Below are 26,132 nucleotides of genomic sequence, written 5' to 3' on the forward strand. Positions count from 1 at the left end.
AAATTTTGGCTGTTCAAGGTTCATTATTGCATAATGACAGTTCCTCGGGGCCCCCCACTTTTCTTTGCTGGAGGACTGAATCAGCTCCATACTTCCTTTCTGGCATATAATTTCTTGAACCCCCTGAATGAGAGGAGGATACAAAGGAAACAAATAAGTCTTTTATTTTCTCGAAGAGAAACAAACACTAAAAGGACTTGAGGCTTACTTAGTTAACAGGAAAACTGGAGAGTCCTTCATTGCTGCCCTTGAGATGAGTGTCAGTGAGCCTCATCTTCTAGTCAGCGTGGGGGTTGTGTGCCCAGCAGCCTGAGTCAGCAATCCTGGGCCTAGAGGTTTTAGCCCAGAGGGGTGTGGTGGGGATGGGGGGTCGTCAGCCTGGGCCTTGGCAGCTGAAGAAAGATGGAAGAGCCCTGGAGTGAGGCACCCCAGGAGGGAGGCTGGGGTTCATTAAGCTGGGGCACCCCCTCCTCCAACAACATGATTTTACATGTAAACATAGGTCATTCTTTTCAGCCCTGCATGGAGATGTAATTGACAGTATAAAACACTCCATGAAAATTGAAATCTGCAGTTTTGTATGTACTACATGGAGACCATGTCCTGTAGTGTAGTAAAAGCATCCATGTGTTTTTGATTTTGGATAGTGTATCTTTCATCTCTAGCAATTCTATCTGGGTTCTTCTACATTCTTGAGTGTTTGGAGCATATTTATAATAGCGGTTTTTATGTTCAAGTTTCATTACCTCAGACTTAGAAATGACCATTTCTTTTGACAGATTTTTTTTTCTAGTTATGGATCTTATCTTCCTGCTTTTTTGCATGCCGATAATTTTTTGATGTGAAGGTAGACCTTGTGATTTTACATTGTTTTATGCTGGATTTTGTTTTATTCCTTTGAATAGTGTTGGACTTTGTTCTGGCATGCAGTTAAGTTACCTGATCAGTTCTAAACTTGTTCATCTCTTTAGCTAAATATCTCAGTCCACCATTTACACTTCTGGCTTTCCACATAACTACAGGACACATTTCACTAAGCATTCTACTAGTATATAACAAAGATCATCCTTTCTGTAGTTTCTAGTAATGTGTTCCTCGTTTCCTTCTGAACTCTCACTGGTACCACCTTTCCTGTCTGTGTTTCAGTCTGCTGAAGACAATCTAGGTTTTTCCATCATGTTTCTCAAAATTCTTCCAGCTTCTACCCACTCCCCAATTCCAAGGCTTTCCACATTTTTAGATATTTGTTACAACAACACACCGCTTCCAGGCAACAAAATTCGTATTAGTTTTCTATTGCTGCCCTGACCAATTGCCACAAACTTAGTGGCTTAAACCCAGTATTTATTATGTCCTAGGTCTGTAGATAAAAAGTCCAAGATGACCCTGCAATAGCTCTGACATCATCTCTCACCATTCTTTGTATATTCCAGGCTTTAGCAATTACAGGCAGTAGTCCTCATGTCACTCACATATCTGTGCACTTCTAGTGGTATGCCCTTTACCTAGCATGCTCTTCCCATTTTGTTTATTGGCTGGTGTCCTGTCTTCTAAAATTCATCTAATGAATAATTTCTTCTAGAAATGTGGGCTCTGCTACTGAGTTCTGCTAAGTGGCCCAAATCTGTGTGTCCATAGTAGCATGTGGTCCTTCATGTTCACTTATCATGCCATATAGAATTATCTATCACATGTCTATTGCCCCCAATATGGTATCCCTCTTAATCTCTTACCTCTCAGGGTTTACTTAGTAATTGCCTGGAACATAGTAGCAACCAAAGAATGCTTAGAACTGAACTAGGTAGGCTGGGTATGGTGGTTCATGCCTGTAATCCCAGCACGTTGGATCTCTTGAGGTCAGGAGTTTGAGACCAGCCTGGCCAACATGGTGAAACCCTGTCTCTACTAAAAATCAAAAATTAGCCAGGCATGGTGGCACATGCCTGTAATCCCAGCTACTTGGAAGGCTGAGGCAGGAGAATTGCTAGAACCCAGGAGGCGGAGGTTGCAGTGAGCTGAGATTGTGCCATTGCACTCCAGCCTAAGTGACAAACCAAGACTCCTTCTCAAAAAACAAAACAAAAAACCCTAAAAAACACAATCAAAACTGAACTAGGAGGTAGAAGAAATTATGACACTATTTTACCACATAGAACTTAAAACTTCTGCCTAGAAGCTAAAAATTAGAAGGCAGATAAAAACTGGCTTAAAAATTGCAATAAGTAGCTGGGCATGGTGGTTCACACCTGAAATCCCAGTACTCTGTGGGGCTGAGATGGGAGGATCACTTGAACCCAGGACTTTGAGACCAGCCTGGGAAAAATAGTGAAACCTCACCTCCACCAAAACAAACAAACAAACAAAAAGCCAGGTGTGGTGGCACACGCCTGGAGTCTCAGCTACTCAGGAAGCTGGGGCAGGAGGATCGCTTGAGCACAGGAAGTTGAGGCTGCAGTGAGCTATGATTGTGTCACTGCACTCCAGCCTGGGCAACAGAGAGATACTCTGTCTCAAAAAAAAAAACAAAAAAACAAAAAAAAACAAAAAAAAAACAAAACATTGCAGTAAGGTGTAGGAAGAAGCTTGATATAACGTATAATATATTTTATAAAAACCATTGTGCCCAATAGGTAAAGGTGAAAAGGTCATCATGACTAGGTAGCTCACAAAAGAGCAAATATAAAGAACTAACAAAATTTGAGAAAATGCTTAAACTCACTAGTAATCAGTATATGCAAGTCAAAATAATGCCACCTCTTTTTAATCATGTTATCAAATATAAGGATCTTATGTTCTCTGTAATGCCTGGGAAAGATGTTCACATACTACTACCAGAAATATAATTTGAGGAACTCTTTCAGAAAGCAGTTTCACAGTTAAATGTCTTACAACCTTTAGACCTTCTGACTAGATCAGCAGTTTTCAACCTTTTTGGCACCACCAGGGACCAGTTTTGTGGAAGGCATTTTTTCCATGGAGTGGTTGGGGGGTGGGCGCAGGTGGTTTTGGGAAGAAACTGTCCAACCTCGGATCATCAGGCATTAGAGTCTCATAAAGCAGGGGTCCCCAACTCCCAGGACCATTACAGATCTGTGGCCTGTTAGGAACTGGGCTGCACAGCAGGAGGTGAGCTTGTATCCTCCCTATACTCCTGCAGCTGATGCACCCTTGAAAGCACTACCTCCTGGCTGGAGGCCAACCAACACAAAACCAGCACACTAAACAAAAACACAACCAAGGACCTTCACAGAGTCTAATTCACTCCCCCGCTACCTCCACTGGAGCAGGTACTAGTATCCACGGCTGCAAGACGTGATGATGGATCACATTGCAGGACTCTTTGCAGACACTCCCCCATAACAGCCTGGAGCCCAGTAGCTCCTCTGGGTGGCTAGACCCAGAAGAGCAAAAACAGTCACTGCAGTTCATCTCTCAGGAAGCCCCATCTCTAGGAGAAGGAGGAGAGCAACACATCAAGGGAGCACCTGGTGGGACAAAATAATCGGAACAGCAGCCATTGAGTCCCAGATCTTCCCTCTATCCAAATGAGAAGGAACCAGAAAAACAATTCTGGAAATACGACAAAACAAGGTTCTTTAGCACCCCCAAAAGATCATACCAGCTCACCAGCAATGGATCCCAACCAAGATAAAATCTCTGAATTGCCAGAAAAAGAATTCAGATGGTTGATTATTAAGCTAGTAAAGGAGGCACCAGAGAAAGGTGAAGTCCAACTTAAAGAAACCAAAATCATGACACAGGATATGAAAGGAAAATTCTTCAGTGAAATAGCATAAATAAAAAACAATCACAACTTCTGGAAATCAAGGACACGCTTAGTGAATATGAAATGCCTTGGAAAGTCTCAGCAGTAGAATCAAACAAACAGAAGAAAGAACTTCAGAGCTCGAAGACAAGGCTTTTAAATTAACCCAATCCGTCAAAGACAAAAAAGAATTTTAAAAAATGAATAAAGCCTCCAAGAAGTTTGGGACTATGTTAAACATCCAAAACCTAAGAATAATTGGTGTTCCTGAGAAAGAAGAGAAATGTAAAAGTTTGGAAAACATATTTGAGGCAACAATCGAGGAAAACTTCCCCAGCCTTGCTAGAGATCTAGACATCTAAATACGAGAAGCTCAAAGGACACCTGAGAAATTCATGCAAAAAGATCATCGCCTAGGCACATAGTCATCAGGTTATCTAAAAGTCACTACAAAGGGAAGACTCTTAAGAGCTGTGAGGCAAAAGCATCAGGTAACCTGTAAAGAAAAACCTATCAGATTAACAACAGATTTCTCAGCAAAAACCCTACAAGTTAGAAGGGATTGGAGTCCTATTTATAGCCTTCTTAAACAAAACAATATTATCAGCCAAGAATTTTGTATCCAGTGAAGCAAGCTTCATAAATGAAGGAAAGATAGTCTTTTCCAGATAAACAAATGCTGAGAGAATTCACTGCTACCAAGCCAGCACTACAAGAGCTGCTAAAGGGAGCTCTAAATCTTGAAACAAATCCTCAAAATACACCAAAATAGAACCTCCTTAAAACATGAATCTCACAGGACCTATATAACAAAAACACAATGAAAACAAACAAACGAGCTATTCAGGTAACAAATAGCACAAATAATAGGGTAGTACCGACATCTCAATACTAACATTGAATGTAAATGGCCTAAATGCTCCACTTAAAAGATACAAAATGACAGAATGGATAATTCACCAACCAAGTTTCTGCTGTCTTCAGGAAACTCGCCTAACACATACTCACGTAAACTTAAGGTAAAGAGCTGGAAAAATATATTCCATGCAAATGGATGCTAAAAGCAAGTAGGAGTGACTATTCTTGTATCAAACAAAACAAACTTTAAAGCAACAGCAGTTTAAAAAGACAAAGTGGGACATTATATAATGATAAAAAGGCTATTCCAACAGGAAAATATCACAATTTAAACATGTACACACCTAACACTGGAGCTCCCAAATTTATAAAACAATTACTACTAGACCTAATAAATGAGATAGATGGCAACACAGTAATGGTGGGGGACTTGAATACTCCACTGACAGCACTAGACTGGTCATCAAGACAGAAAGTCAATAAATAGACTTAACAGATATTTTCAGAGAATTCTACCCAGTAACTGCAGAACATACATTCTATTCATCAGCTCACAGAACATTCTCCAAGATAGACCATATGATAGGCCACAAAACAAGTCTCAGTAAATTTAAGAAAATCAAAATTAGTACTCTCCCAGACAACAGTGGAATAAAATTGGAAATCAACTTCAAAAGGAACCCTCAAAACCATTCAAATACATGGAAATTAAGTAACCTGCTCCTGAATGATAGTTGAGTTAACAATAAAATCAAGATGGAAATTGAAAAATTATTTGAATTGAATGATAATATGATATATCAAAGCCTCTGGGTTACAGCAAAAGTGTTTCTAAGAGGAAAGTTCAGAGCATTATATGCCTATATCAAAAAGTCTGAAAGAACACAAATAGGCAATCTAAGGTCACACCTCATGGAAATGGAGAAATGAGAACAATCCAAACCCAAACCTAGCAAAAGAAAGGAAATAATGAAGATCTTGCGAGAATCCTCCCCAAGTCATTCTATGAAGCCACTATCACCCTAATACCAATTTCTTGAATGAGGAAAAATTTCCTGAATGAGGAAATATTGAAAGTATTCCCCCTGAGAACTGGAACAAGACAAAAATGCCCACTTTCACCACTTCTATTCAATAAAGTACTGAAAGTCCTAGCCAGAGCAATCAGACAAGAGAAAGAAATAAAGGGCATTAAAATTGGTAAAGAGGAAGTCAAACTGTCACTGTTTGCTGATGATATGATTGTATACCCAGAATACCCTCAAGACATCCATGAAGTTCCTAGAACTGGTATATGAATTCAGCAAAGTTCCAGTATACAAAATTAATGTACACAGATCAGTAGCTCTGCTATACACTAACATTGAACAGCTGAGAAACAAGAACTCAACCACTTTCACATTAACTGCAAAAAAAAAAAAAAATACAACAAAATACTTAGGAATATACCTAACCAAGGATGTGAAAGAGCTCTTTAAGGAAAACTACAAAACAGCTGAAAGAAATCATAGATGACACAAAGAAATGGAAACACATCCCATGCTCATGCATGGGTAGAATTAATATTGTGAAATTGACCATACCACCAAAAGCAGTCTACAAATTCAATGTAATTCCTGTTAAAATACCACCATCATTCTTCACAGAACTAGAAAAAACAATCCTAAAATTCGTATGGAACCAGAAAAGAGCCTGCATAGCCAAGGCGAGACTAAGCAAAAAGAACAAATCTAGAGACATCACATTACTCAACGTCAAACTATACTGTAAGGCCATAGTCACTGAAACAGCATGATACTGGTATAAAAATAGGTACATAGACCAATGGAAAAGACTAGAGAACCCAGAAATAAAGTCAAATACTTACAGTCAACTGATCATCGACAAAGCAAACAAAAACATAAAGTGGGGAAAGACACCCTATTCAACAAATGGTGCTGGGATAATTTGCAAGCCACGTGTATGAGAATGAAATTGGATCCTCATCTCTTTTCTTATACAAAAATCAACTCAAGATGGATCAAAGACTTAAATCTAAGACCTGAAACTGTAAAAATTCTAGAAGATAACATCAGAAAAATCCTTCTAGACCTTGGCTTAAGCAAAGACTTCATGACCAAGAATCCAAGAGCAAAAACAACAAAAACGAATATAAATAGATGGGACTTAATTAAACTGAAAAACTTCTGCACAGCAAAAGAAACAATCAGCAGAGTTAACAGGCAACCCACAGAGTGGGACAAAATTTTCACAATCTATATATCTGACAAAGAATAATATCCAGAATCTACAAATAGCTCAAACAAGTCAGCAAGAATAAAACAAACACTTCCATCAAAAAGTGGGCTAAGGACATCAATAGACAATTCTCAAAAGAAGATATACAAATGGCCAACAAGTCAACATCACTATCAGAGAAATGCAAATCAAAACCACAATGCGATACCACCTCACTTCTGCAAGAATGGCCATAATAAAAATAAAAATAAAAAAATACAGATGTTGGTGTGGATGCAGTGGAAAGGGAACACTTATAAATTGTTGGCAGAAATGTAAACTAGTACAACCACTATGGAAAACACCGTGGAGATTCCTTAAAGAACTAAAAGTAGGTCTACCATTTGATCCAGTAATTCCACTACTGGGTATCTACCCAGATGAAAAGAAGTCATTATATGATAAAGATACTTGTACACTCATGTTTATAGCAGCACAATTGCAAAAACATGGAACCAGCCCAAATGCCCATCAGTCAACAAGTGGATAAAGCAAATGTGGTATATATATACCATGGACTACTACTCAGCCATAAAAAGGAATGAAATAATGGCATTCACAGCAACCTGGATGGAATTGGAGACAATTATTCTAAGTGAAGTAACTCAGGAATGGAAAAACAAACATCGTATGTTCTCATTTATATGTGGAAGCTAAGATATGAGGACACAAAGGCATAAGAATGATACATTGGACTTTGGGGACTTGGGGGGAATGGGTTGGGGGTTGGTGAGGGATAAAAGACTACACATTGGGTAAAGTGTACACTACTCAGGTGATGGGTGCACCAAAATCTCAGAAATCACCACTAAAGAATTTATTCCTGCAACCAAACACCACCTGTTTCCCAAAAACCTATTGAAATAAAAAAATTAAAATAAAAAAGCTGTACCTTATTCCACTGTATGAACTTATATCCATTGTATTAAAATTTATGTCTTCTATTATTGAACTTTGCTATTAGAAATACAGCTTTATTGCCTAACCTTGTTCTTCCATCATATTGAGCATGTTAGTTTATCAACGGAATATATTCTTAAAAGTGGAAACGTGAGATCAAACAGTGCACGTGTTTATACCTTTGATAGATATTACCCGGTTGCCTTCCATAAGGCTGTACCAGTTTCTACTGCCATTAGCAATATGTGAGAGACGAGAGTGCCTTTCTCCAAATGCTAGACAGCATAGTATGTGTTAAGATTTTTGAATCACTGCCAATCTGATAAGTGGAAAATCTCAGCATAATTTTAATTTGCATTTCTCTTAGGATGAGGAGCATCTTTTGATAGACTTAAGAGCCATCTTTCTATTCACGAAATGAGCTGTGTCTTTTCCTATTCTTTGTTCATTATTCTATTGAGTTAATTTTTTCCTTACTTATCTGCAGAAGGTTTCTCTATATTAAGGAAATTAGCCCTTTATTGTGAATCACAGTTACCCCACTCCCACCCCATCAGGTTGTTGTTGTCTTTTGACTTTGTTTATGGTATGTTTTATACAGAGAATTTGATTTTGTTACATGGTTGAATTTATTAATTTTTCCGTGACTGTTGGGGTTTGTGTCAAACTTGGGAATGCCTTCCTTACCACAGGAGATAATTTTAAATATGTTGAAAGATTTATATGTAAAAATGTTCATTCCATTCTTTATAAATTAAAAAAGGTAATTAGAAGTTCAACAACTGAAGAATAGTGCTTTACTTGTGATATAGCTACACAATAGATTATTATGCAACTTGTATAAATAATATTTACAGGAAGTTCCTCAAAACATACAGTAATAAAATGTTTACAAATGAAGGTCATGGAATTATGGTTGTACAAGTTTTGAGACCAGAATCAAGACTAATTATTCCAGATCATCTCAATTATATAAAAAAAGAGGAGAAAAAAATGGAAGGCAGATTAATTACTGTAATTTGGTAGTGATATTATTTTATTTAAAATGTTTCTACGGTCTCTGAAAACTTCTAAAACAAGCATGTATTTTTATAATAAAAAAACACAGCGTCATGGTTGGTATTGTAGTCTCAGCACGCAGATAACATGCATTTGCTTTGGATCCACTCACTTTGGGTATTTGACATTCTCTACACCCTCTGCAGCCAAAAGTAGAGCAAAGAAAACTGATCATTGTTTTGTCCTGAATATAGTTAGTTTATCCAGATTTTCTTCTTTTATAGATGGATGTCAGGATTGCAGGGAATGTGCTCTTTTATGTATTTCACTGAGAGAAGATGCAGCTCACTTTACAGCCATACCCTAAAATTAGCACTTAACAGTAAATCTTTATTTCTCCCTTTAAAATTCTTGATGATTTGACTTTCTTTTAAAATTAGGCCCTTTTCCCTGCTCCCCTCCCATCACATCTTCATCACACTTGATAGAGTCTTTTTTCCTCATCAGCTTTACTGAGTTACAGTTTACACACAGTAAAATGCAACCAGTCTCAATGCACAGCTTGAATTTTGACAAATGTGTTTACCCTTGGAGCTGTGACTGCAATTAAGATAGAACATTTTCACGGGACTACAGAGAACTGACTTTTAAAATACATAATTTAAAAGATATAATGTGTTTTATACTAATATACTAATATACTTTGGAACATTTACAAGAGTAATAGTTAATTTTAGATAGAGTATTCTAAAGGAATAAATGTTTGAAAAGTTAATGGCTTATATAGTAACTGCATACAGTTAAATAATTAACTTCACCAAGAAAGCCTGCTTTGGTTATAGCATAAAATTATAATAAGTAAGAGTGGTAAGGAACCATATGAGCCATTATTTAAATTGTTTGAGGTGCTGAGACTTCAAAGGGACATTCCTGTGCATTTTTGGAGTTTTGAATACTTTATATTTCCTTGTTCTCTCTTTTTTCAAAAACAAATGCTGCCAGGCATCTGTATATTCTTATATCAAAATGAAAGACACTCTGAGAAAATTGGGAAGCATCAGCAAAATCCTTTCTTTAGGATCTTATATGTGAATCTGTGTACATATTTGCAAGACTGGAGAAATGGAGATTATTAGAATGGATATATAATAGTAAGTTGAGCAAATACGATTAACATTTCCCTGACAGAGCGAAGTGTTTCCTAGTAAAGAGACTATTTAAAATATCTAACCTTATTTCAAAACAAGAACACTTAAAGGAGCTTTCATCTGTTGGAGCAAGAGGTTATATTTATGTAAATCAAAGCACTGTACAGTCTTAGAATTTTACTGTGGTGCTTTTATAGGGCCTTTTCCATGGGTGCAGTTGGTGCTGAAGGATGGTGGGAGGTGGAGGTCAGTGTTGTTATATTAGCTGTTTTTGTTCTACTCCCTCACTCTTGAGTGGTATTTGCATTCTTCTATTTCTCCTATTAACTACTTCTCTATTTCTTCCTACTAGTTTGTCCTGTTTTCTCTTCTTCTCTAGCTGTTTCTCATGGGATCGTGGAAGAAACAAAAAGATCCTCACCTGCAATTTTCCTTTTTATTCTGAATACTTACAGATTTCACTTCTTAAAGACATTGTACTGCAGATCAAATAAATTTTTTTCTACTGCTTTCTTTCTCTCTCTCTCTTTCTTTCTTTCTTTCTTCTCTTCATTTCTTTTCTTTTTCTCTCTCTCTCTCTTTCTTTCTTTCTCTCATTCGTTCGTTCGTTCGTTTTTTGAGTTGGAGTCTTTCTCTGTCACCCAGGCTGGAGTGAAGTGGCATGATCATGGCTCCACACAGCCTCAAACTCCTGGGCTCAAGTGATCCTCCCACCTCAGCCTCCTGAGTAACTGGGATCACAGATGCATGCCACTGCGGCTGACTAATTTTTTAATACTGTTTTTCTAGAGTCGGGGGTCTTACTTTGTTGCCCACACTGGTCTCGAACTCCTGGACACAAGTGATCCTCCTGCCTCGGCCTCCCAGAGTGCTGTGATTACAGGTGTGAGCCACTGCATCTGGACAAAATAATGCTAATACTAAGTTTTATTGATAAGCTTAATTTGCACTGAGAAGTCTAAGCAAGTTGATCTAACCTGGAAGTCTGAAATTGAAAAGCTACCTTTTTTTTTTTTTTTTTTGTCTTTAGAAATAAATGTTCCTATCTGCGTTGCCAGTAGTTACAGTGGTTTGCAGGGCATCCAAAGGATTAAGCACTAACTAAGCTTGAGCACGACAGTATTCTTGTGAATGTAATCTAGAGATTGAAAATACGTATTTATTCTAACTTGAAACAACAAGCAAAGAAATTTGGACAAGTCTGGCTTGGGTATAGATGAATTATTGGAAAACATGGGTTTCTGTAAGAATATACCATCAGAAATTTGTTAGGCTATTTGTATAGAAGAGTTATGTGGCAGTTGAACCCCAGGTCTCTAAATTTCATAGCCAGGGATGACTATCTTAACTAGACAGCTGCTGTAAATTCTTTCTGGAGATATAGTGAAATAAGTTATAAATGAATAAGTATAAATATGCCGTGATACTTCTTTGGCTAAGATTTTGTGAACTAGTTAACGCAGTACTATTTTTTTGTATAAACTGTAGAAAACAGTTCTATTTTGCTATTGTTAAAGCAAACTCTTTTTTCTAAGATTTACTTGTCTTTTTTCCTCTGCCAAACCGAAACTCCTTGAGGCCAGGAACATAATTTATTATGGTAGATTTCAAACTCTTTTGGCTTTAAATCTATATTAAGAATTGTGTTTTATATCCAGGACACACAAACATACACAAAACAAATAATTTTCCAACCCAGTCTTTTATTATATAAGTTGGATTCTGATACGTTTTATTCTTTCAGTAGGAAGAAGATGCTAGTCATGACTTACCAGCTTGATTTCATGACCTCCTAATGGGTTGTGACCTGCTCCTTACAAAACAGTGGTTTATTGGTGTTTAATTCCCAGTACCTTATAGAGTCCCTAGGATATGCTAGGTCCTCTATAAATGCTTATCAAATATAAGAATGAATGAATAAGTCGGGAAAGTAATAAGGAGCTGGGATAAACCAGAGAAATTCTTTAGAGGTAGATTTTGTCCATTGTTGGTTGTCACTTAGTATTCATATATGTGGCAGTGTTCCCAGACTGACTGAATCCAAATCTCTCAGGTAGAACTTGGGCAAGGAGGTGTTATTTATTTATTTATTCGAGATGGAGTCTCATTGTGTCACCCAGGCTGGAGTGCGATGGCATGATCTCGGCCCACTGCAACCTCCACCTCCCAGATTCAAGTGATTCTCCTGCCTCAGCCTCCTGAGTAGTTGGGATTACAGGTGCATGCCACCACATCCAGTTAATGTTTTGTATTTTTAGGTAGAGACAGGGTTTCACCATGTTGGCCAGGCTGGTCTCAAACTCCTGACCTCAAGTTATCCAACGGCCTCGGCCTCCCAAAGTGCTAGGATTACAGGTGTGAGCCACTGTGCCCATCTAGTAGGTGTTTTTTAAAAGTATCCTTTTTACTTTAAAATAGTTTCAGATTTACAAAAAAGTTGCAAAGGCAGTACAGAGAGTTTCCAGATACCTAGCACCCAGTTTCCCCGAGCATTAACATCTTACATTTCTATGGTACATTTGTCACAATTAATGATACATATTATTAAGTAAACCTCATACTTTGGATGGATTCCACTCATTTTCCCCTAAGTCCTTTTTCTATTCCAGAATTCCTCATTACATTTAGTCACAAAGTCTCCTTAGGGACTTCTTGGCTGTGACAGTCTCTCACATTTTCCTTTTTTCTTTTGACAACCCTGACAGTTTTCAAGAGTAGTGATCAAGTATTTTGTAGAAAGTCCCTCAATTTGGGTGTGTTTAATGTTTTTTCTCATGGTTAGACTGGAATTTGGGGGAAGACTACAAAAGAAAGGAAAAGGGTACAGCTGTGACTATGACTTGTCGCTGCTGAGATTGACCTTGGTCACCTGGCTGAGGTGATGTTTGTCTGGTTTCTCCATTGGCAAAGTCACCCCTTCCCACTCCATAATGTACATGCTGTATAATAATGTAAGGAGGGCTGTACATGCAGCCTATGCTTAAGGAATGGGGAGTTATGCCTCATCTCCTTGAGAGCGGAGTATCTACATAAATCATTTGAAATTCTCCTGCATAGGATTTGTCTCTTCCCCCTCATTTATTTACTTATTCATTCAATTATTTATATCAGTATGAGATCATACTGATATACATGGATGTTTATTTTATACATTGGATTATAATTCAATACTACATGAATTATTTGTTTGCTCAGATGATTTCAGTTTTGGTCATTAGGAACTCTTTCAGGTTGGCTCTTGTGTCCCTTTTACATACCACCATTATTGTTTTTATTTTTGAGCACTTCCTTACTTTCTGGTATTCAGGATGCTCAAGTGTATTAGGCTGTTCTCATGCTGCTAATAAAGACATACGTAAGACTGCTTAATTTATAAAGGAAAGAGGTTTAATTGACTCACAGTTCCACATGGCTAAGGAGGCCTCACAATCATGGTGGAAGAGCATGGAGCGTCTTTCTTGGCGGCAGGCCAGAGAGCTTGTGCAGAGAACTCCCATTTATAAAACCATCAGATCTTGTGAGACTTATTCACTACACACAAGAACAGTTTGGGGGAACTGCCCCCATGATTCAACTATCTCCACCTGGCCCGGCCCTTGACACATGGGGATTATTACAATTCAAGGTGAGATTTGGGTGGGGACACAGCCAAACCATATCATCAAGGTACATCTTGTATATTCCCTGCCCACCCCTCACATGAATGCTTTCTCCAAGGGGCGTGGTTCCTCTTATTGGAGAATAATATTAGACATAGAAATCTGACCATGTATGTTCATCATCAGCAGGGTGTCACTGTATGTAGGCCTTCTCAGTAGACAGAGCTAGGAAATATAGGGGTGGATACTAACCTATGCATACACACATAGCTACAATTATATTTATATATCCACATATGTCTTTCTAAAGCTGGTCAGGTACAGTGGCTCAGGCCTGTAATATTAGCACTTTGGGAGGCTGAGGCGGGTGGATTGCTTGAGGCCAGGGGTTTGAGACCAGCCTGGTCAACATGATGAAACCCCGTGTCTACTAAAAATACAAAAATTAGCTGGGCATGGTTGTGCGTGCCTGTAATCCCAGCTACTCCGGAGGCTGAGGCACAACAATCACTTGAGCCTGGGAGCGGAGGTTGCAGTGAGCCAAGATTGAACCACTGTACTCCAGTCTGGGCAACAGAGCAAGACTCTTGTTGCCTCATTATAAAATAGGAATAGTAAGTTACCTCCCAGAGAGCCAGTATCTTTCAGTTTTATGATTCCATGACTACCTGACCATTTGAAACCTTCCTGGAATGCTACCAATATATAGTTAGCTCTCCTTACCATTCTAATTGCTTTCACAAAGGAAAAGAACTGTGTGGTCCAGACAATGAGAGTCTTTAATTTCTTTGTGGCCTCAAAAAATAAAAAATAAAAAATAAAATAAAAAATAAAAAAAGCTAAATATGAATTCATAATGATGTCCAACTCTAATTCAGTCCTACCTGGCTTATTCTAGCTTTCCCCTCTTGCTTATCTGTAATTCCCCTAACAGAGAAACCTAGCTCCCACCACCTACCACCTAATTACTTACTTGGCCATTCCCATTGTGCATGAACTGTGGTTTTGGAACTGTTCATCTGTACCCTCACGCGAAACAACTTTACCAACTAGAGTGCGGTGCTTATTTTTTGTACAGTTCCTTTTTGTCTTTAATTATTTCCAAAGTTACTTAAATCAGCACCTTTTTTTCTCCAGCCCCCCTTCAATGAGTTTATGCTATACATATTAGTATTACAGTGAGATTCTTTTGTCACCGTCTGCATTCCATCCTGGGATTTGCCTATGGTAAGGTTTACCCTTTGTGCTATAAAATTCTGTGGGATTTGTCAAATGCATACTGTTATGTATCCACCACTACGTTATCATACATAATAGCTTCACTGTCCTAAAAAATAATCCCCAAATCCCCTCTGTTCACCCAGTCAATCTACTTCCTTCCACAAACTCCTGGTGAGTTTGAATTGTTTTTCATGTTCATAATTTTCTCTTTTTAAAAATATTATGTGAATGGAATCATACAGTATGTAGTCTTTTCAAACTTGCTCCTTTTTCTTAGCAGTACACATTAAGGTTCTTCCATGATGTTGCATGAATTAATAGCTCATTCCTTTAGATTGCTGAATAATATTCCGCATTATGGATATATCATAGTTTTCCCATTCATCTATTGAGGGACATTGTGGTTGCTCCCAGTTTTGGGCAATTATGAGTAAAGCTGTTATAAATATTCACGTGCAGGTTTTTGTATGGATATGTTTTCAAATCAATTGGGCAAATACCAAGGAGTGTGATTGCTAGGTAGTATGGGAAGTCTGTGTGTATTAGTCTGTTCTCATGCTGCAATAAAGACAAACCTGAGACTGAGTAATTTATAAAGGAAAGAGGTTTAATTGACTCACAGTTTCACATGGCTGGGGAGACCTTACAATCATGGTGGAAGAGCAAGGGACATCTTATATGGTGGCAAGCAGGAGAGCTTGTGCAAAGGAACTCCCCTTTATAAAACCATCAAATCTTGTGAAATTTATTCACTATCATGAGAATAGCATGGGAAAGACCTGTCCCCATGATTCCATTACCAGCACCAGATCCCTCCCACAACACATGGGAGCTACAATTCAAGGTGAGATTTGGATTGAATTGAATATGGGAGCTACAATTCAAGGTGAGATTTGGATGGGAACACAGTCAAACCATATCACTATGTTTAGCTTTGTAATAAACTGCCAAACTGTCTTCCAAAGTGGCAGTACCATTTTGCATTCCCATCACCAATGATGGGTTGTTGCTCTGCATCCTTGTTAGCATTTTGTATTGTCAACTTTTAAAAACAAATTTAGCCATTCTAGTAAGTACGTAGTGGTATCTTGTTTTAATTTGCATTTCCCTAAAGACAAATGATGCTGAACATCTTTTCATATGCTTACATGCCATCTAGATATCTCCTCTGGTGAGTTGTCTGTTCAGATCTTTACTCATCTTTTAATTAGGTTGATTGTTTTTATTTGTTAGTTTTAAGTGCTATTTGTATATTTAATATAAGTTATTTCTCAGATATGTGATTTGCAAATATTTCTCCCAATCTGTGGTTTGTCTTTGGAATGTGGGTTTTTAAAAAATTCTTTTGGTGATTCTCAGCCTCTCGTTCAAAGCCCTACACCTGCCTAAGGTAGGAGAGTTGGATCACTTCTTTTGAAGCTATCTTCTCTTATAGCTTCAAAAGCTGGTAACCACCATTCTACTCTCTGTCTACTTCTATGAGTTTCACTTTTTTATACTCTACATGTAAGAAAGATCATGCTGTATTTGTCTTTGTGTCTGACTTATTTCACTTAACATAATGTCCTCCAGGCTCATGCATGTTGTTGTAAACGATAGAATTTCTTTAATTTTTTGAGACTATAGAGACTATGTAGATATCCTATTCCTCTTCAATGTTCCCCCCAGTAGTTTTAGCATCCATTGATAATTCGTGTATTCATTATTACTATGATGGTTACAAAATGTAACTTTTCTAAATTATTCCTTCTGTGCTCATTCACTAGTGGGGCTGCAGCTTTGGAGTTTGGTTTGGTGCAAGGACAGGATATCAAGATCTGGACAGTGGTGAGAAAATGATTACAGTCTTGAACCTTGTGGTGTAGGCTGGCTAGGGAAGGTGTGGAAACCAGGAGGGAGTCCAGTGGAGACTGGAGAGTCTCACTGCAGTCAGAGTAAACATTCTGTGAGTAAGAGAGTGAGAAACCAGGAAGAGCTGGAAGTTATGATCAGTGGTGGGAATTTTGGAGTTGGAAGATTTCTAGGGGAGAGCAGATCCTGGTTGTTGAAGTCTAGGGGGTTGCCATGGATTCAGGGAACTGTTTGAATGGAGAGGAAGTTTTCCATTAGGAGGAAGTGAAGGAATTCTAAGACTAGGCTATTGAATAAATAATTCACATGGTTGTCTAATTGGCCCGGGATGATAGGGCAACTAGCGGGGACATTTAACCAGCAGGTGCCAAAATCATCCCTTGAGCAGGCTCGATAATGAGTCTATGGAAAAACTGTATCACGTAAAGTAGGACATTTTAGTAGAGGCGCCAAACTTCACCTTGTGGGTCTTCTATGTTCACTAAATGTCAGTCACTTGAAGATAGAAATGGACATTAGTCAGTTTTGCTTGGGGAAAAATTTTAAGATGTTCTCATGGGAGCCCTGGTGGGGAAGTGATACCTAGATAGAGAAGTCATTGCAAATAGTGGCAAGAGGAGGGAAGGGGGTAGGAATCCTCTGAGCCAAGATTACCATTTCAAAAAAAAAAGGAAAAGCGATTTGAAGCTTGAGAATGGCCAGCATTAAGACCAGCGAGAGGTAGTTTGGCCAGAAGTGATGAGCCTTAAAAAAAAAAACTACACATGTTTATAGGTTTTTAGGGGTTATTTATATTGTGATTAGAGAAAATTAAATCTAGGCACTTGGTGAATATCTGTTGAGTTGAACACACTAAGAGATTTTTTTGAGTTTTTATGGTGCATAATCTGTTTAGCAGACTGTAAATGCCATAATGAGGCTCTGTGGCTGCTTGTTATTGTAAAAGAACACTGGATTAGGAGTCCAAGAGAAGGCTCTAGGTCACTGCCACTGACACACTCGCAGGTTAGAAAACAGACTAATAATGCACAAGGGAGTGCTAATGAAAAAGCTCACAACAAAAAAGTAGCAGAAGGTCAATTCTAATTCAAATTGCTGGTAATAGAGATAAAACCAATCTCATGTGATTTCTCCTCATCCTATCCAAATCAGAAAGGAAATAATTTAATGACATTTATTGAAGGATGATTTGCATGTAATCTAATGGATGTATTTTAGGTGTATCATTCAGTGCAGTATGACAAATACATAGCCCCAATGTAATCTTCTTACTAAGCAAGAGGTGGAGTGTTTCTATCACCTTGTAAAGTTCCCCAACACCTCCCCTCCTTCCACTGTAGAAAACTATTGATCTGCTTTAGAAAGACTATAAATTTGTGTTTCTAAAATTTCATATGAATGGGACCATGTGTTGTTTACATATTATGATGGTTAATACTAAACGTCAACTTGATTGGATTGAAAGATACAATGTATTGATCCTGGGTGTGTCTGTGAGAGTGTTGCCAAAAGAGATTAATATTTGAGTCAGTGGTCTGGGGAAGGCAGAAGGCAGATCCACTCTTAATCTGGAGGGCATAATCTAATCAGCTGCCAATGAACATAAGGCAGGCAGAAAAATGTGAAAAGGAGAGACTGGCCTAGCCTCCCAGCCTACATCTTTCTCCCATGCTGGATGCTTCCTGCCCTCTAACATCAGACTCCAAGTTCTTCAGTTTTGGGACTCGGACTGGCTCTCCTTGCTCCTCAGCTTGCAGACGGCCTATTGTGGGACCTTGTGATCATGTAAATTAATACTTAATAAACTCATATATATATAATATATATATGTATGTATATGTGTGTGAGTGTATATATACATATATATATATATCTTATTAGTTCTGTTCCTCTAGAGAACCCTGATATGATACAATATGATTTCTTTGACTCCGCACACTGTTGCTATTGTTTTAATTCATCTGTGTTGACAGTATCAGCAGTTTGCCCATTTTATTACTGACAATTGAGTTGTTATCAGTTTGGAGAGAATATGAATATTTGCATTTAAATCTTTCCACAGACATGTTATCATTTCTCTTGGATAAAATATCGAAGACTGGGATTGCTGGGTCATATAATAAGAGTATGTTTAACTTTATAAGAAACTTTCAAACTGTTTTCTAAAGTGGCTGTATCATTTTATATTTCTTCTAGCAATGTGTGAGCGTTCCAGTTTTCCCACATTGTCACCTACCCTTGGTATTGTCAGTCTTTTCAAGTTCAGCCTTTCCAGTGGGTATGTAGTGGTATTTCACTATAGTTTTGATTTGCATTAATCATTGGGGAAATGACGTTTAATGTCATTCTTGGGCTTCTTGGCCCTTCACACGTCTCATTTAGTGAAGTGTATTGTTTATTGTATTATTGAGTCCTTCAAATATTTTAGTGCAAGTCCTATGTCATGTATATGCATTGTGAAGATTTTTTCCCATGTGGCTTGGATTTTTTTCCTTAATAGTCTCTTTTAAAGATCACGTTTTATTTTTAGTAAAATCCAATTGCCAGTTTATTCTTTAAGGGTCATTGCTTCTTGTGTCCTGCCCAGTCAGTCTCTGCCTATCCCTAGGTTTTCTTCTGAAACAGTGTTGTCAAACAGAAATATCATGTGAGCTACATAGGTAATTTAAAATGTTCCAATAGCCATGTTTTAAAAATAGTTTAAGTTAATTTGAATTATATGCAATGTATCTAAAATATTATTTCAACATGTAATCAATATAAAAATTAATGGGATATTTTACATTTTTAAAAAATACCATATCTTGGAAAACCAGAGTATATTTTACGCTTATAGCAAATTTCAGTTTGGACTAGCTATGTAATAGCCATACATGGCTAATGGGTACTGTATTGAATTCTAGAAGTGATTCTAGGGTGATTCTAGAAGTTTTATAGTTCCTGCTTTTTATTTAGGTCTGAGATTTCACTTGATTTTTTTTTGGTGGGGGGGAAGGGTGTGAAATGAATGTGGAAGTTTATTTTTTTCTCTATATAGGTAACCAGTTCCCACACCATTTATCTCTTTCCAATGCAATTACGTTATACCTCTGTCAAAATACTAATAGATCTAGGCTGGGGGCGGTGGCTCACATCTGTAATTTCAGCACCTTGGGAGGCCGAGGTGTTCAGATCACTTGAGCCCAGGAGTTTGAAACCAGCCTGGGCAACGTGGCAAAACCCTATCTCTACTAAAAATACAAAATCAGCTGGGTGCAGTGGCACCTGTCTGTAGTCCCAGCTATTCTGGAGGCTGAGGCAGGAGAATCGTTTGAAACTGGAAGGCAGAGGCTGCAGTGAGCCGAGTCACTGTACTCCAGCCTGGGCAACAGAGCCAGACTGTGTCTCAAAACAAACAAACAAACATACAAACAAAACCCAATAGATCTTATGTGTGTGTCTATTTCTGGACTCAATACAATATTGTTTTTTCTTATGTCAGTACCCTGCTGTCTTTTGTCAGTACCCTACTGTCGGTACCCTTATGTCTTTTTTTTTTTTTTTTTTTTTTTTTTTTTGAGACAGAGTCTTGCTCTGTCACCTAGACTGGAGTGCAGTGGTGCAATCTTGGCTCACTGCAACCTCCACCTTGAGGTTAAAGCAATTCTCCTGCCTTAGCCTCCTGAGTAGTTGGGATTACAGGTGTGCACCACCATGCCTGGCAAATTTTGCATTTTTAGTAGAGATAGGGTTTTGCCATGTTGGCCAGGCTGGTCTTGAACTCCTGACCTCAAGTGATCTGCCTGCCTCGACCTCCCAAAGTGCTGGGATTACAGGTGTGAGCCACCGCACCCAGACAGTACCCCATTGTCTTGATTAGTCTAGCTTTATAGTAGGCCTAAAAATCAGATAGAATTAGCCTTCCAACTTTGTTTTTCTTTTTAAGATGATTTTTTCTCTTCTAGGTTCTTTTCATTTCCATATAAAGTTTAGAATCAGCTTGTCAATTTCAACAGCAAAGCTGACATGGATTTTGCCCACATCAACTTTGACATGAGGACTGACTGATGACCCTCAAAAATATTTGTTTGTGTCCTAATCTCTGGAATCTCAGAATGTAACCTGAGTTGAATAAAAGGGTCTTTGCAGATGTGACTTAAGTTAAGGATCTTGAAATGAGGAGACCACCTTCAGTTATTTCAGTGAGTCCTAAGTACAGTGACATCTATCCCTATAAGAGAGACACACACAGGAGAAACCACATGACACGCACAGAGAAGGCGTTGTGAAGATGGAGGCAGAGATTGGCATGCTGTGGCTGCAAGCCAAGGAAGCCGAGGAAGCCAGGGAATGCCAATGGTCACTAAAAGCTGGAAGAAGTGAGGAAGGAATCTCCACTAGAGCCACTAGATGGCGCCTGCGGCCTTTGCTGATATCTTGATTTCAGCCTTCTGGCCTCTGGGACTCAGAAAATACATTTCATGTTTTATGCCACCAGTTTGTGGTAATTTGTTATGGCAGCTATAGGATAAAATACAGCCACTATCAGGCTAAGGAAGTTCCATTCCATTCCTAGTTGGTTTAGGATGGGGTGTGGTTGTCAAATGTTCTTTTTGCATCAATTGAAAATAACATTCCTCTCTCCATTATTTTGTTAATGTGGGCATAATCTGTATGACTATCTGCCCATGTGTTATTAATTTTAGCCCCATCATAGCTGCCACCCCTGGTAACACCTGTTCCTGAAAGTGTTGGGTCTTGACACATTGTATCAACTTATAGATGTGTCAGATGAATTTTCTTGTTCTGCATTTGCTAAAGAAATTTTAAGAAGTCATTCAATAGTCTGCAGAATAAAATGGAATCTCCAAATACTTAAAGAAAAAGTGTGATTACGGAATTTGTCCTGAGGGGTTCTCTCTACAACAGGGACCACGCTGGCAACCCTTGGGTCCAGTTTGACCTGGATAAATACTTCATGTGGCCTCTACAGTGTTTCTAAAATTAGGAGATTTTATATTAAAATGTTAGCTAGCATACTTCCCTTGAAAATTATGCAGATGTGGCAACCCTGCCCTGAATTCAAACATGGCAGCCATTGGCCTGAGCTGAGCATCTGCCCCTTACATAAATAATGTCCTTTTCACTTTACCACAGTCCCATTGTTCCTCACTGTTTTAAACTTTGTAGAGATTTGAGTTTGCAACCCCTGCTCCAGAAACTTTGCTGGGGCATGCTGTAATGCCAAAGCATGTGTCATCGAGGGAAAGCTTAGGGGAAAAAGAGTGTATCACAGCTACCAGGTCAACATAGTCATGTTCAAAGAGACCACTGTGGAAATAACCTAAAGATAAAAAAGGATTTCACGTAATTCATTACCAGTGAGAAAGAAAGACTGCTTGACTGACTTCTGGATAAAGACGACACAAGAAAGCACTAAAAAAATCAAAATTAAAACACTAAATCAGCCAGGCAGGGTGGCTCATGCCTGTAATCCTAGCATTTTGGGAGGCTGAGACAGGCAGATCAACTGAGGTCAGGAGTTTGAGACCAGCCTGGCCAACATGGTGAACTTCCCCCCGCCCAACACCCCCATACCAGCCTCTACTAAAAATACAAAAATTAGCTGGGCATGATGGTACATGCCTGTAGTCCCAGCTACTCAGGAGGCTGAGACAGGAGAATTGTTTGAACCCGGGAGGCAGAGGTTGCGGTAAGCCGAGATCACGCAACTGTACTCCAGTCTGGGTGACAGAGCGAGACTCTGTTTCAAAAACAAAACAAAACACTAAATCTCCCAAAGGAAAGAAAGCAACAACAAACTTACATGCTGCAACCAAAGAAGAAAAAAGTACAACCTTATAATGTAAACTTTGAAAATTGATGGCAAAAGCAAAGAGAACAGAAGATTCTATGGAGGCGTGATTTGTGTACTGATGAACCTATGTCTGCCCAGCCCTCCACCTACCGCTGCAAGACATGTTGAGGAAAAAGATGATCAGACCAAATCCTAAGAATTCTCACAAATGTCCTCCAATGTGGAAAGGCAGTGGCACACCTGTGAAATGTTGAGGAACCTTTGCATACCACTGTTGGATCTTGCCGGAAGCAGGAAGGTTTCCCGCTTTCTGGGATACAGTGCTGAACTGAGCAAATGAACTGAAGCTCTGAGGCATGGGATATTCCCTTGGCTAGCTTGAAGTCCAGCTGCCAGAGGACTTAAAGGAATCTCAGATGTGAAGGTTGAGTTCCCCCAGCAAGCTTTATACTCTGTCTGAGCTGAATTCCACACATCCCCTTTTCCCCCACCTCTCCTTGTCTGAAAAACCTCGATTCACAGAACAAGTAGATAAAAACAACACTCAGCCCTGAAAATGCAGTTTATTCAGATATATAATATGCATGGGATATTAGAAAAGAACATAATCTATAAATTGGAAGATCATACTGTATGCTGGGGGAAAAATTGATCTAGAATAACTGACACAGAAGCATAGCCCAGATAGGAATATTAAGAGGTATATTAATGATAAAGAATTTTTCAGGTGTCCGAGCAGAAAAATCAAGCTACCTCCAACAGGAAAATTACATGGGATTAAGATCTTTCCACAGAAATCTTCTGTGTCAAAAATCAGTGAAGCATTTCTCTAATGGCCAGTAATGATGAGCTTTTTTCATATGTTTGTTGGCCACCTAAATGTCTTCTTTTGAGAGGTGTCTCGGCCGGGCGCAGTGGCTCACGCCTGTAATCCCAGCACTTTGGGAGGCTGAGGCGGGCGGATCACAAGGTCAGGAGATCGAGACCACAGTGAAACCCCGTCTCTACTAAAAATGCAACAAATTAGCAGGGCGCGGTTGTGAGCGCCTGTAGTCCCAGCTACTCGGGAGGCTGAGGCAGGAGAATGGCGTGAACCCGGGAGGCGGAGCTTGCAGTGAGCCGAGATCGTGCCACCGCACTCCAGCCTGGGCGACAGAGCGAGACTCCGTCTCAAAAAAAAAAAAAAAAAAAGAGAAGTGTCTGTTCATACCCTTTGCCCACTTTTTGATGGAGTTGTTTGATTTTTTCTTGTAAATTTGTTTAAGTTCCTTGTAGATTCAGGATATTAGCCCTTTGTCAGATGGATAGATTACAAAAATTTTCTCCCATTCTGTAGGTGGCCTGTTCACTCTGATGATAGTTTCTTTTGCTGTGCAGAAGCTCTTTAGTTTAATTAGATCCCATTTGTCAATTTTGGCTTTTGTTGCCATTGCTTTTGTTGTTTTAGTCATGAAGTCTTTGCCCATGCCTATGTCCTAAATGGTTTTGCCTAGGTTTTCTTCTAGGCTTTTTATGGTTTTAGGTCTGATGTTTAAGTCTTTAATCCATCTTGAGTTAATTTTTGTATAAGGTGTAATGAAGCAGTCTAGTGTCAGTTTTCTGCATATGGCTAGTCAGTTTTTCCCAACACTATTTATTAAACAGGGAATCTTTTACCTATTGATTGTTTTTGTCAGGTTTGTCAAAGATCAGATGGTTGTAGATGTGTGGTGTTATTTCTGATGACTCTGTTCTATTCCATTGGTCTATATATCTGTTTTGGTACCAGTACCATGCAGTTTTGGTTACTGTAGCCTTGTAGTATAGTTTGAAGTCAGGTAGTGTAATGCTTCCAGCTTTGTTCTTTTTGTTTAGGATTGCCTTGGCTATACAGGCTCTTTTTTGGTTCCATATGAAATTTAAAGTAGTTTTTTCTAATTCTGTGAAGAAAGTCAATGGTAGCTTGATGGGGATAGCATTGAGTCTATAAATTACTTTGGACAGTATGGCCATTTTCATGATATTGATTCTTCCTACCCATAAGCATGGAATGTTTTTCCATTTGTTTGTGTCCTCTCTAATTTCCTTGAGCAGTGATTTGTAGTTCACCTTGAAGAGGTCCTTCAGATCCCTTGTAAGTTGTGTTCCTAGGCATTTTATTCTCTTTGTCTCCACTGTGAATCAGAGTTCACTGATGTGTTGGCTCTCTGTTTGTCTATTATTGGTATATAGTAATGCTTGTGATTTTTGCACATTGATTTTGTATCCTGAGACTTTGCTGAAGTTGGTTATCAAATAACATGCCAGTTAGAATGATAATCATTAAAAAGCCAGGAAACAACAGATGCTGGAGAGGATGTGGAAAAATAGGAATGCTTTTACACTGTTGGTGGGAGTGTAAATTAGTTCAACCATTATGGAAGACAGTGTGGCAATTCCTCAAGGATCTAGAACCAGAAATAACATTTGATCCAGCAATCCCATTACTGGGTATATACCCAAGAATTATAAACCATTCTACTCTAAAGACACGTGCACATGTATGTTTATTGCAGCACTATTCACAATAGCAAAGACTTGAAACCAACTTGAAACCATTAGTGATAGACTGGATTAAGAAAATGTGGCACATATACACCATGGAATACTATGCAGCCATAAAAATGGATGAGATCGTGTCCTTTGTAGGGACATAGATGAAGCTGGAAACCATCGTTCTCAGCAAACTAACACAGGAACAGAAAACTAAACACTGCATGTTCTCACTCATAAGTGGGAGTTGAAAAATGAGAACACATGGACACAGGGAGGGGTGGGGGCTAGCAGGGGAGGGATAGCATTAGGAGAAATATCTAATATAGATGATGGGTTGATGGGTGCAGCAAACCACCATGGGATGTGTATACCTGTGTAACAAACCTGCATGTTCTGTACATGTATCCCAAAACTTAAAAGTATAATAAAAAAATAAATAAAGCAATTGCCATCTTGTTCTGTTAGGTTTTGAAGGAAGGTATGAATTGAAAATACCCAACTCAGTTTTTATTTATGTATAGAGAAAAATACCAGATTTTCTCAACCATGGCAGCACTCTATAAACCCTCCTTAGGAATATGACTTGCAAAAGAAGGCAGTCCATCAAGAACTAAATAAAAATAAAAATTCAGGGATGGATAAGTTATAGTGAACATCAAATTCATTTAAAGAGAGAATTAAGACAACATCTGGAAAAATAAAGTTACAGAGCAATTGCAAATGTTCTCATTGCTAGTAAGCTGAAAGTAATAGAAGTAATGGAAATTGAGAGGCAGGGGGTAAAGGCAGGCGGAGGTGTATGATGCTAATTAACTTCATCTTTCAGAGCTATGAAACTGTCTAAACCCAAACATGTAGTGAGCTCCTTACACCTCTCTTAATCTTTTTACGTAATGCTGATAGGCCTTTTAAAAAGCACGTCTTTTAGGGAAGAAAGCAATAGAGATTCCTTTCAGTTTATTTTTCTTAAATTCCAGTAACATTGAAAAATTTGAAATTGTGTGAAGCAGACATAGTGTGATCCCATAATTATAAAATTATTTCTGTCTACGCTTTCTGCGTCTTCGTTTCTTCAGCCGTGAGACGGTTATTTCTGCCAACATTGCTGTGAGGATTACACGTATTTACCTGCAAAGTACTTAGGACAGTGCCTGGCTCACGGTCAGTGCTCACATTTGGGCATCTGCACTTGGGCGCTGCTG

At 38.6% G+C, this 26,132-nt stretch overlaps 1 protein-coding gene across 2 annotated transcripts in view; it reads left to right on the forward strand.

Moving 5' to 3' along the window:
• Window positions 1-26,132, forward strand: part of PLAGL1 (PLAG1 like zinc finger 1) — a 114,156-nt gene that overhangs the window by 21,816 nt on the left and 66,208 nt on the right. The window lies entirely within an intron of this gene.

Source organism: Macaca thibetana, chromosome 4, assembly GCF_024542745.1.
Source record: "Macaca thibetana thibetana isolate TM-01 chromosome 4, ASM2454274v1, whole genome shotgun sequence".
NCBI lineage: Eukaryota > Metazoa > Chordata > Mammalia > Primates > Cercopithecidae > Macaca > Macaca thibetana.